This window comes from Hemitrygon akajei, chromosome 7 (genome assembly GCF_048418815.1).
Source record: "Hemitrygon akajei chromosome 7, sHemAka1.3, whole genome shotgun sequence".
In the NCBI taxonomy this organism is placed as follows: Eukaryota; Metazoa; Chordata; class Chondrichthyes; order Myliobatiformes; family Dasyatidae; genus Hemitrygon; species Hemitrygon akajei.
This window is the reverse complement of record NC_133130.1, coordinates 94,092,874-94,104,875: the sequence shown is the minus strand read 5'-3', so window position 1 is coordinate 94,104,875 and position 12,002 is coordinate 94,092,874. Positions and strand designations below refer to the sequence as shown.

Genomic DNA, 12,002 nt, shown 5'->3' with positions numbered 1-12,002 from the left:
ACACAAACACACCTACAACTGACACTATCTTAAAAACTATTTGCTATAAGCGTGGTGGAGTGTCTAATGTCCACATGTGTACATGATTGATGGTTTGGTAACAGTTTCCTGCCCCAATTAAGTGGCATAGTGTCCCAAAAAAAACGAAGGGATTCATGATAATTTTCTCAATTAGTTTTTGTTTAAGAGCTGTTGTTTGAGACAACATGCCATGTTGTGGCATGTAAGTGGCTGTCTCAATTAACCAATGGTCCAATTAACCAGGATCCACTGTTACATGCATGTTTGTGTTTCTTGCTTGATGTAACAGGAGCCATGCAGATTTATCTCAAAGGGAGCAGAGGCACAAATGGGATGGAAAGACAAACCAGACTGCATTTGCGTGCTGTGGGGGTTGCAGTAAGTGGCTCCCTTGGCTGCAGGTGATGTCTATTCTCAATGGGGCTGAGGGGCAAAGAATAACAATGCAAAGCTCTCCATCTCTCCTGGGGGACGACAGCAGGCGTATTCTGAAAGATTGGTTATCTGTAACTCAATTACATTGAATTATTAAGCATGTGGACTTGAGGTTGTGGTTGAATCAGATGGGTTTCAGTACTTTTAAATGACTATATTCAACAAAAAGTGTACACTCAGATAAGCAATTGGCTGCACATTATTTTGATTCTCTGTATCTGGAACAGAAATGCCTCCTACATTCAGTCCATGACTCCAAGGCTCTTTCATCTATGTATGTTTCCAAATGCCCCTTTGCAATTGTACATGGCTTGACTACTTCCTCTGGCAGCTCTTTCCAAGCACTCAGTACCCTGTGTAAAGTAGTTACTTCTTGGGTGTCTTTTACATCTCTCCTGTCTTGTGTCTGTGACCTCTCTCTTATTTAGGCTTCTAAACCTGGTGGAAAGATTATGACTCTCCACTTTATCCTTACACCTCATGACTCTATAAACTGCTGTGAGGCTGCACTCTAGGGCTTAAAGATCCAGTTATGACCAACCTTTCCCAATAACTCGGCTCTCAGGTCCAGGCAGTATTCTTGTGAATCTCTTCTGCACCCTCTCAGCTCCCTTTTGAACGAGTTTGGAGGCGACATTGGATGTACGACAACTCTGGCAGAGTTTGCAAGACATTACTTCCTACAAAGTGAAACCCAGTAACATGAATGGCAGCGATGCTTCACTACCAGATGAACTCAGTGCCTTCTATGCTTCCTTTGAAAGGGGGAATATAACTACAGCTGTGAAGACCCTTGCAGCACCAGGTGATCCTGTGGTCTCTGTCTCATTGGTGGATGTTAGGCTGTCTTTTAATAGGGTGAACCCTCGCAAGGCAGGAGGTCCCGATGGAGTACCTGGTAAGGCTCTGAAAACTTGTGCCAACCAACTGGTGGGAGTGTTCAAGGACTTTTTCAACCCCTCACTGCTACGGGCAGAAGTTCCCACTTGCTTCAAAAAGGCAACAATTACACCAGTGCCTAAGAAGAATGATGTGAGCTGTCTTAATGACTTTATAGCCCAGTAGCACTCATGTCTACAGTGATGAAATGCTTTGAGAGGTTGATCATGACTAGATTGAACTCCTGCCTCAGCAAGGACCTGGACCCATTGCAATTTGCTTATGGCCACAATATATCAACAGCAGATGCACTTTCAATGGCACTTCACATGGCTTTAGACCACCTGGACAATACAAGCACCTATGTCAGGATGCTGTTCATCGACTAAGGCTCAGCATTTAACACCATCATTCCCACAATCCTGATTGAGAAGTTACAGAACCTGGGCCTCTGTACTTCCTTCTGCAATTGGATCCTCAACTTCCTAACTGGAAGATCACAATCTGTGCAGATTGGTGATAATATCTCCCCCTCACTGATGATCAGCACTGATGCACCTCGGTGGTGTGTGCTTAGCCCACTGGTCTACTCTCTCTACACCTATGACTGTGTGGCTATGCATAGCTCAAATACCATCTATAAACTTGCTGATGATAGAACCATTGTTGGTAGAATCTCAGATGGAGACAAGATGGTGTACAGAAGCAATATATGCCAACTAGTGGAGTGCTGACGCAGCAACAACCTTGCACTCAACTTCAGTAAGATGAAAGAGCTGTTTGTGGACATCAGGAAGGGTAAGACAAGGGAGCACATGCCAATCCTCATAGAGGGATCAGAAGTGGAGAGAGTGAGTAGTATCAAGTTCCTGGGTGTCAAGATTTCTGAGGACTAACCTGGTCCCAACATGTCGATGCAGTTATAGAGAAGGCAAGACAGCGTCTGTATTTCATTAAGAGTTTGAGGAGATTTGGTATGTCAACAAATACACTCAAAAGCTTCTATAGATGTACTGTGGAGAGCATTCTGACAGTCTGCATCACTGTCTCGTATGAGGGAGTACTGCACAGGACCGAAGTAGGCTGCAGAGGGTCGTAAATTTAGTCGGCTCCATCTTGGGTACTAGCTTACAAATTACCCTGGACATCTTCAAGGAACGGTGTCACAGAAAGGCAGAGTTCATTATTAAGGACCCTCCAGCACCCAAGGCATGCCCGTTTCTCACTGTTACCATCAGTAGGAGGTACAGAAGCCTGAAAGCACCCATTCAGCAATTCAGGAACAACTTCTTCCCCTCTGCCATCCGATTCCTAAATGGACATCGAACCTGTGAACACTACCTCTTCTGCTTTTTGCACGCTTTTTAATCCATTCAATATTTGTATGCTCTAATTGATTTACTTGTTTATTATTTTTTTTTCTTTTATATTATGTATTGCATTTGTTATGTACCCCTAGGGTTCATATTTTCTGTGGACTGTCACTTTAAAATGCCGAGAGAATGAGACTGACTTTTGGACACTTGGAATTCTACTGATTACAAAGTTGCTTGGTTACTATGGTGAGAGAGGTGGAGTTATTTGATGGACAATCGGTGTTATGGTTTCTCTGCAGCTTGTTTACTTTTTACAAGGACAGTCACAGACATACAGCTCTGAGTCTAGATGGATTCGGTCAATGGAAGACACCAGTGAGTCGGTTGCTGGTTTAAACTTCCAGTAGCCCAAAAGGGGTGAATTGAGATTGATCCTGAGTATTGATAAATGACTCTCACAAGTTTCTGCAACTAGAAAAAGTTTGCAGAGAAGAGAGGAGAGGAAGGTTTGAAACAGAAGAAACCTAGTGACAAAGAGATCACTATTTGGACTCTCTCCCTAAGTAGCCCGTGAGGGTGAGTTTGTTTCCATTCGGCTACGAAAGTGTGATTGTCACTTAGTTAATCCACAGGAGTGGATTCTCTGGTGAGGGGAAACCTTTGTTAGTACCATGTGTTTGTTTACCCTTGTCTGGGTGTGATAATTCACTGAGAAAGGCACCCCTGTGGCAAATCCCTGTTGGAGTTATTTTGTATGTCGTGGAACTGGATAAGTGGCTATCACGTTGTGTGATTGGGGTAATGTTGTAGAATCTACCAGTGTGTCGACCCTTGCCTGGGTGGTGGTCCCCTTTGTGATGAGCTACTGTTGGTGATAATCCATACGTGGATTCTGTTTGAGTATCTTGTGGCCACCACTTTGAGTTGTCCCGTAGCTGAATTCAGGTGTGGTACCACTTGTGTTGAAAGAATATTTGTTGAAGATCACTGTCAGTGATACTTCGGGTGTGTGGAGTGGAACAACTTCAGAAATAAAACCTACTGCTATTGTTATTCTGTATTGCTGTCGAGTAATCTGTGGAATATTGACGTAGTTGCCTTATCACAACATTCGCCTTTGGATTACAAACATCTCACGTTAATTAACCTGTGCATTTGAACTGAACTTAGATGCCATTGTAAGACTATCACTTACCACCTGAGCTTGAATAAGTTTGGGAACTTTATTTACACCTATATATGCATAACACCGTTAACTCTTGATTTACCTGGTTTAGGTTACTTTATGACATAGTTACTAATAACGTAGTGTTTTGTTAACAGCAAAACCAGACTCCAGGTGTGTTCTATTGTTGCTGATACTTTTACAGGGTTGCGTGTATGTAACACATTGAACTGCTGCTGCTAAGTTAACAAATTTCACAACATATGCCGGTGATAATGAACCTGATTCTGATTGTGAGCTTGGCAGTGACTTTTATAACAGCTGCCAAATTTCTCCACTTGTGTGGCTGCTTTTAGTGAATTGTGCACTTGTCCTGCAGGTCTCTCTGTTCCACAAAGCTCATCAGTTATTCAATTTTGCTATTTCTTTGGTTTTACATAAGAGGAATTTGCCATTTTAGCACCCAAAATTAATCTCTTCTGTTTCAAAGAATGGTGTTCATATGTAAAAGTAGTATCTGGAATTAGTTCAAATTACTGTATATATCTCCCACCCATCATTTTCGTACTCACCACTCATGAAGTTGTGGTTAAAGTGGTTGAACTCATGGATGTGTCAAGAAGCCCTAAGGCATATTTTTCCTTAACAAGAATAATTTTAAAAATTATCGGTAGTGGCGGAGGAAAGCAGAATATGGCATCTAACAAGACTGCAGTTACGTTAGATAAGACCATCCTATAATTGAATGTTTTGACTTAAGGAGTTAGACGAGGACTTTCCCTTGTCTAACTACATCTTTGCTGTTACTTGACCCTGCTTTCGAGGTCTATTATTGACATTGACCAACCAGGATAGTTTTCCCCAAAGCACATTAAAGGTTATTCAGTCCCAATGTAAGCTCCTGTTACACTTAGCTACTTGTTCTGCAAGTGTCAAGTCTTCCTTCAAAAAAAACATTTTGGCCATGGTTTTGCAGTTGTGAAGTTACAGCGTATGCACACAAGGCTGTAACTTCAAAATTCAAATTTATTTATCACATGTACATCAAAACAACATAGTTTGAAATGCATTGTTTGTGTTAACAATGAGCACACCTAATGATGTGCTAGGAGCAGCCTGCAAGTGTCACCACACATCCGGCACCAACATAGTATGCCCACCATGTTCAGCAAAACAGCACAGAACACAGTTCTGTGTACACATGAAGTTTGAGGATTTGGGGCGTAGAGCAAATTCCTTTCGTCACTAGGTGCCTTGAGTACCATTTGTTGCCTGATACAGGTTGACCACCACAAATCCAGAATGATTAGGACATGTGCAGTGCTGGATTAGTGATTTTTGCTAAATCACAAGTGGTTAACCATATAACCATATAACAATCACAGCACGGAAACAGGCCATTCCGGCCCTCCTAGTCCGTGCCGAACTCTTAATCTCACCTAGTCCCACCTACCCGCACTCAGCCCATAACCCTCCACTCCTTTCCTATCCATATACCTATCCAATTTTACCTTAAATGACACAACTGAACTGGCCTCTACTACTTCTACAGGAAGCTCATTCCACACAGCTATCACTCTCTGAGTAAAGAAATACCCCCTCGTGTTTCCCTTAAACTTTTGCCCCCTAACTCTCAAATCATGTCCTCTCGTTTGAATCTCCCCTACTCTCAATGGAAACAGCCTATTCACGTTAACTCTATCTATCCCTCTCAACATTTTAAATACCTCGATCAAATCCCCCCTCAACCTTCTATGCTCCAATGAATAGAGACCTAACTTGTTCAACCTTTCTCTGTAACTTAAGTGCTGAAACCCAGGTAACATCCTAGTAAATCGTCTCTGCACTCTCTCTAATTTATTGATATCTTTCCTATAATTCGGTGACCAGAACTGTACACAATATTCCAAATTTGGCCTTACCAATGCCTTGTACAATTTTAACATTACATCCCAACTTCTGTACTCAATGCTCTGATTTATAAAGGCCAGTGTTCCAAAAGCCTTCTTCACCACCCTATCTACATGAGACTCCACCTTCAGGGAACTATGCACTGTTATTCCTAGATCTCTCTGTTCCACTGCATTCCTCAATGCCCTACCATTTACCCTGTATGTTCTATTTGGATTATTCCTGCCAAAATGTAGAACCTCACACTTCTCAGCATTAAACTCCATCTGCCAATGTTCAGCCCATTCTTCTAACCGGCATAAATCTCCCTGCAAGCTTTGAAAACCCACCTCATTATCCACAACACCTCCTACCTTAGTATCATCAGCATACTTACTAATCCAATTTACCACCCCATCATCCAGATCATTTATGTATATTACAAACAACATTGGGCCCAAAACAGATCCCTGAGGCACCCCGCTAGTCACCGGCCTCCATCCCGATAAACAATTATCCACCACTACTCTCTGGCATCTCCCATCTAGCCACTGTTGAATCCATTTTATTACTCCAGCATTAATACCTAATGACTGAACCTTCTTAACTAACCTTCCATGTGGAACTTTGTCAAAGGCCTTGCTGAAGTCCATATAGACTACATCCACTGCCTTACCCTCGTCAACATTCCTCGTAACTACTTCAAAAAATTCAATAAGGTTTGTCAAACATGACCTTCCACGCACAAATCCATGCTGGCTACTCCTAATCAGATCCTGTCTATCCAGATAATTATAAATACTATCTCTAAGAATACTTTCCATTAATTTACCCACCACTGATGTCAAACTGACAGGTCTATAATTGCCAGGCTTACTTCTAGAACCCTTTTTAAACAATGGAACCACATGAGCAATACGCCAATCCTCCGGCACAATCCCTGTTTCTAATGACATCTGAAAGATCTCCGTCAGAGCTCCTGCTATCTCTACACAAACTTCCCTCAAGGTCCTGGGGAATATCCAGTCAGGACCCGGAGATTTATCCACTTTTAAATTTCTTAAAAGCGCCAGTACTTCCACCTCTTTAATTGTCATAGGTTCCATAACTTCCTTACTTGTTTCCCACACCTTACACCATTCAATATCCTTCTCCTTAGTGAATACCGAAGAGAAGAAATCGTTCAAAATCTCTCCCATCTCCCTCGGCTCCACACATAGCTGACCACCCTGATTCTCTAAGGGACCAATTTTATCCCTCACTATCCTCTTGCTTTTAATATAACTGTAGAAGCCTTTCGGATTTACTTCCACCTTATTTGCCAAACCAAACTCGTAACTTCTTTTAGCTTTTCTAATCTCTTTCTTAAGTTTCCTTTTACATTCTTTATATTCCTCGAGCAATTCCTTTACTCCATGCTGCCTATATCTATTGTAGACATCCCTCTTTTTTCGAACCAAGTTTCTAATATCCCTTGAAAACCATGGCGCTTTCAAACCTTTAACCTTTCCTTTCAACCGAACAGGAACATAAAGATTCTGTACCCTCATAATTTCACCCTTAAATGACCTCCATTTCTCTATTACATCCTTCCCATAAAACAACTTGACCCATTCCACTCTCTCTAAATCCCTGCGCATCTCCTCAAAGTTAGCCTTTCTCCAATCAAAAATCTCAACTCTAGGTCCAGTCCTGTCCTTCTCCATAATTATATTGAAGCTAATGCTATTGTGATCACTGGACCCGAAGTGCTCCCCAACACATACATCTGTCAGCTGACCTATCGCATTCCCTAACAGGAGATCCAACACTGCCCCATCTCTAGTCGGTACTTCTATGTATTGTTGCAAAAAGCTATCCTGCACACATTTCACAAACTCTAAACCATCCAGCCCTTTTACAGAATGAGCTTCCCAATCTATGTGTGGAAAATTAAAATCTCCCACAATCACCACCTTGTGTTTACTACAAATATCTGCTATCTCCTTACACATTTGCTCTTCCAACTCACGCTCCCCATTAGGTGGCCTATAATACACTCCTATCAGTGTTACTACACCTTTCCCATTCCTCAATTCCACCCAAATAGCCTCCCTAGAGGAGCTCTGTAATCTATCCTTCCAAAGCACCGCCATAAGATTTTCTCGGACAAGCAATGCAACACCTCCTCCTCTGGCCCCTCCTACTCTATCACACCTGAAGCAACTAAATCCAGGAATATTTAGTTGCCAATCACACCCTTCCTGCAACCATGTTTCACTAATAGCTACAACATCATAATTCCAGGTATCAATCCACACTTTAAGCTCATCCACCTTTCTTACAATGCTCCTAGCATTAAAATAGATACATTTAAGATACTCTCCACCTCCTCCTCTCTTTTCATCCCTAGCAATGCATTCAAATTTATTATCCTTTTCTTTCTTCTCCCCTACAACTTCGGGCTGAGCGCATCCCTCCTCCATCACCTGCCTGTCCTCCCTCACACACGGTCTACTTACTTGCTCTACTGGTGAACTAACCTCCTCTCCCATAGTTTCCTCAAATTGATTTCCGCCCCCCCATCTTACTAGTTTAAAGTCTGCCCCGTAGCCCTAGCAAACCTCCCCGCTTGGATATTGGTCCCCCCAGGATTCAAGTGTAACCCGTCCTTCTTGAACAGGTCACGCCTGCCCCAGAAGAGGTCCCAATGATCCAGAAACTTGAATCCCTGCCCCCTGCTCCAATCCCTCAACCACGCATTCATCCTCCACCTAATTCCATTCCTACTCTCACTGTCGCGTGGCACAGGCAGTAATCCCGAGATTACTACCTTTGCGGTCCTTCTTCTAACTGCCTTCCTAACTCCCTATACTCTCGTTTCAGGACCTCTTCCCCTTTCCTACCTATGTCATTGGTACCTACATGTACCACGACCTCTGGCTCCTCACCCTCCCACTTCAGGATATCTTGGACGCGATCAGAAACGTCCCGGACCCTGGCACCAGGGAGGCAAACTACCATCCGGGACTCCCGATCACCTCCACAGAACCGCCTGTCTGAACCCCTGACTATCGAGTCCCCTATTACTATGGTCCTCTTTCTTCTATCCCTACCCTTCTGAGCTACAGGGCCGTCCTCTGTGCCGGAGGCCCGGCCACTGTCACTTCCTCCAGGTAGGCTGTCCCCCCCAACAGTACTCAAACATGAGTACTTATTGTCAAGGGGTACAGCCACTGGGGTACTCTCTAGTACCTGCCCCTTCCCCTTCCTGACCGTGACCCACCTATCTGCCTCCCGTGGCCCCGGAGTGACCACCTGCCTGTAACTCCTCTCTATCACCTCCTCACTCTCCCTGACCAGGCGAAAGGTCATCGAGCTGCAGCTCCAGTTCCCTAATTCGGTCCCTCAGGAGCTGCAGTTCGGCGCACCTGGCGCAGATGTGGACGTCCGGGAGGCTCGGAGACTCCAGAATCTCCCACATCCGACACCGAGAACAACAAGCTGCCCTCACACTCATACTTCCCGAATAACTGAAAATAACAAGAACTAAAAGATAAGCCTACTGTGCCCTCTTCCGCCTAAGCCCTCTGAGCCCAAGCCCTACACTCTGCTCCCGACTCACTCCGCTGCCCGCTGCTTAAGGCTGCGTTCTTTTTATATCTTCCCTCCTTCCCAGGCCTCCTTCACGCGCCTGCGCAGTCCCGCCTCTCAGAACTCCGATCTGAGAAGCAATTTGAAAATGGCCGCCGCCGCACTTCTTCTCAAAGCCTCGCTGTCCTCTTCCAAAAGAGGAAGAGGTTAGGTTAAGATGAAATAAGTAAACACCTCTTAACCCACTTAATGATAACCCTTGGATAATAAAGAAAAAAGAAATGACAAATAAAACGCAAGTAAAATATATTGAAGCACAGTACAGCCACTTCATAAACAGTGAGTGATATTTAGCCTTCAAAGAGCAGAATATGCCATTGTCCAGGGGTTGAATTAATGATGTACAATTAGGTCTCAAGTGGATACCATAAACATTCTTTAATAACAGTTCTGCTTTTGGATGCATGGTGCAGTTATAATACATCCTTTTTCGTTGACAGGGTAAATTGCTAGAGACTGCTTCATACCTTTTGAAAGCTCTGGGATGTAAACTTTTGCCAATGACTAACAACTTACACCTATGGGTTCCTGCTGTGTTGGAGTAGGCCAACACAGTGACACAATCTTATGATGCTCTATGAACTGTTGGTGATTCTGCACCCTCCATAGTTAGTGTTTACCTTGGAGTACAATGCCAAAATAAGGCAGTTTCGTGAACTTTGTGTCTCTGCTCAGGACTTAAATTTTCATCAGAAACTAACTTTGTGAACTCGTCTACAAACTCAGCAGTTGCTTTCTTGTCTGCGGATGATTTTTCACCACACACTGCACAAATTGTTATGCCCTGTGGCTGCTTGAAATGTTGAAACCACCCTTTACTGTAATCACACTCATAATCCAGTCCTAATTCTTCATGAAATAATTTCACTTGTTCCTTCACCATCTCTCCTGACAGTTCTACACCTTCTCTGATGTGGCGTTTAAACCACTTTATGAGAACTTTATCTTAGCATCTTCCATCTTTCATTGTTTTCCTTATGCACACTTGTTTTTTTTGATTCACTGTCAGCAAAGAACTGGAGCAACTTTTCTTTTTGTTTCTTTATATCATAAACTGTGGAAGTGCCAATATTATACAAGTTGTATATGCTTTTCACAGACACACGACTTTCAGAGCTTCCACCTTATCTTGTATAGATCACATATGGTGTTTGCGCTTCACGCCACAAGAAGCACTTCCTGTATTCAATGAGGATATGACTTCATTGATAAGCACAGGTTATAAAAATAAATGCAGAATAACCCAGAGGAATGACTTCTTTTAAAAACCGTTCTAACTACTAATTCTGCTAATGATGGTGGCAATGGGTTGGCATGGCGACATGGGACATTTGAAATTAGGCAGGCAAATATTATGTCCAAACCAGCAAAGGAACTGGATTACTAATTGCTGGATCCGAGGTGGTCCACCTGTACTGTTCCTTGTGAATTTCCCTGTACTTCGCCAATATTCTGCTGCCATTTCCTTTGCCACTGGTTTTCTTCCATTGAAGGAATTTTAAGAGCTCTTGGGAAAAGTGGATTAAACTTGAACTAAAATAGGAAACTGATGGAAGGAATAAGGAAGATTTAAATTTGCTTCTGAAAAGTGATTAATGTTTTACTGTTGTAGTTCTGTTTGAGAAAGCTAGCCACTCTAAAAAGGGGAATCTGTCAAGTCTTATTATTTATTTATTCGGGACAATTCTTAAAGAACAAAAATTAATTGAAAAAATTTCAATTAATAAGATACACTTAGTTTATTTGGGACACTATGCCATTTAATTGGGGCAGGAGATTGTTACTGAACAGGTTCTAACTAGCATCAGTCACGTGCACTTGTGTGGCTGTTAGATGCTACACTGTGCTTGAATTGAACAGTTTTTAAATAGCTTCAGTTGCGTGTATTTATGTTCAAAAAGCTTTGCTTCTGGATGAGCTCAATGCTCTCTTTGACTGTGAAAGCAAGGAGGAACCTTCACAAACTTCCATAGTCCCCGATGACCCTGTGATTTCAGTCTCAAGAGCATCTTTCAGGAGGGTTAACCCACAGAAAGCATCGGCCTCTGCGGGGTACTTGGCCGAGTAATAAAAACCTGTGCTGATCAACTGGCTGGAGTGTTCACTCAGATCTTTAACCACCGGCTTCAGCAGTCTGTGGTGCCCACATGCTTCAAATAGGCTTCAATTATACTGATGCCCAAGAAGAATGTGGCAAGCTGCCTCAATGACTATCGTCCAATAGCACTTATATCCACTGTGAGGAAGTGCTTTGAGAGGTTGGTGATGAAACATACCAACTCCTGCCTGAGAATTGACTTAGATCCACTCCATTTTGTCTACTGGAAAAACAGGTCCACAGCATACGTCATTTTATTGGCTTTTCATTCAATGCTGGAACATCTGGACAGCCAAGATGCATAAAACAGGATGTGTTTTTTTTTTATATCGGCATTCAATGCTATTATCCCCTCAAAACTAATCAATAAGCTTCAAGACTGTGGCCTTAATACCCCCTTGTGCAATTGGATCCTGGATTTCCTCACTTGCAAACCTCAGTCAGTTCAGACTGGCAACCACATCTCCTCCACAATCTCTATCAGCACTGGTGCACCATAAGGCTGTGTGCTTAGCCCCCTACTCTACACTTATGACTGTGTGGCTAAGTACAGCTCCAATGGCAT

At 42.9% G+C, this 12,002-nt stretch overlaps 1 protein-coding gene across 6 annotated transcripts in view; it reads left to right on the top strand.

Moving 5' to 3' along the window:
* stxbp5a (syntaxin binding protein 5a (tomosyn)) overlaps positions 1 to 12,002 on the top strand; it is a 220,186-nt gene that overhangs the window by 17,979 nt on the left and 190,205 nt on the right. The window lies entirely within an intron of this gene.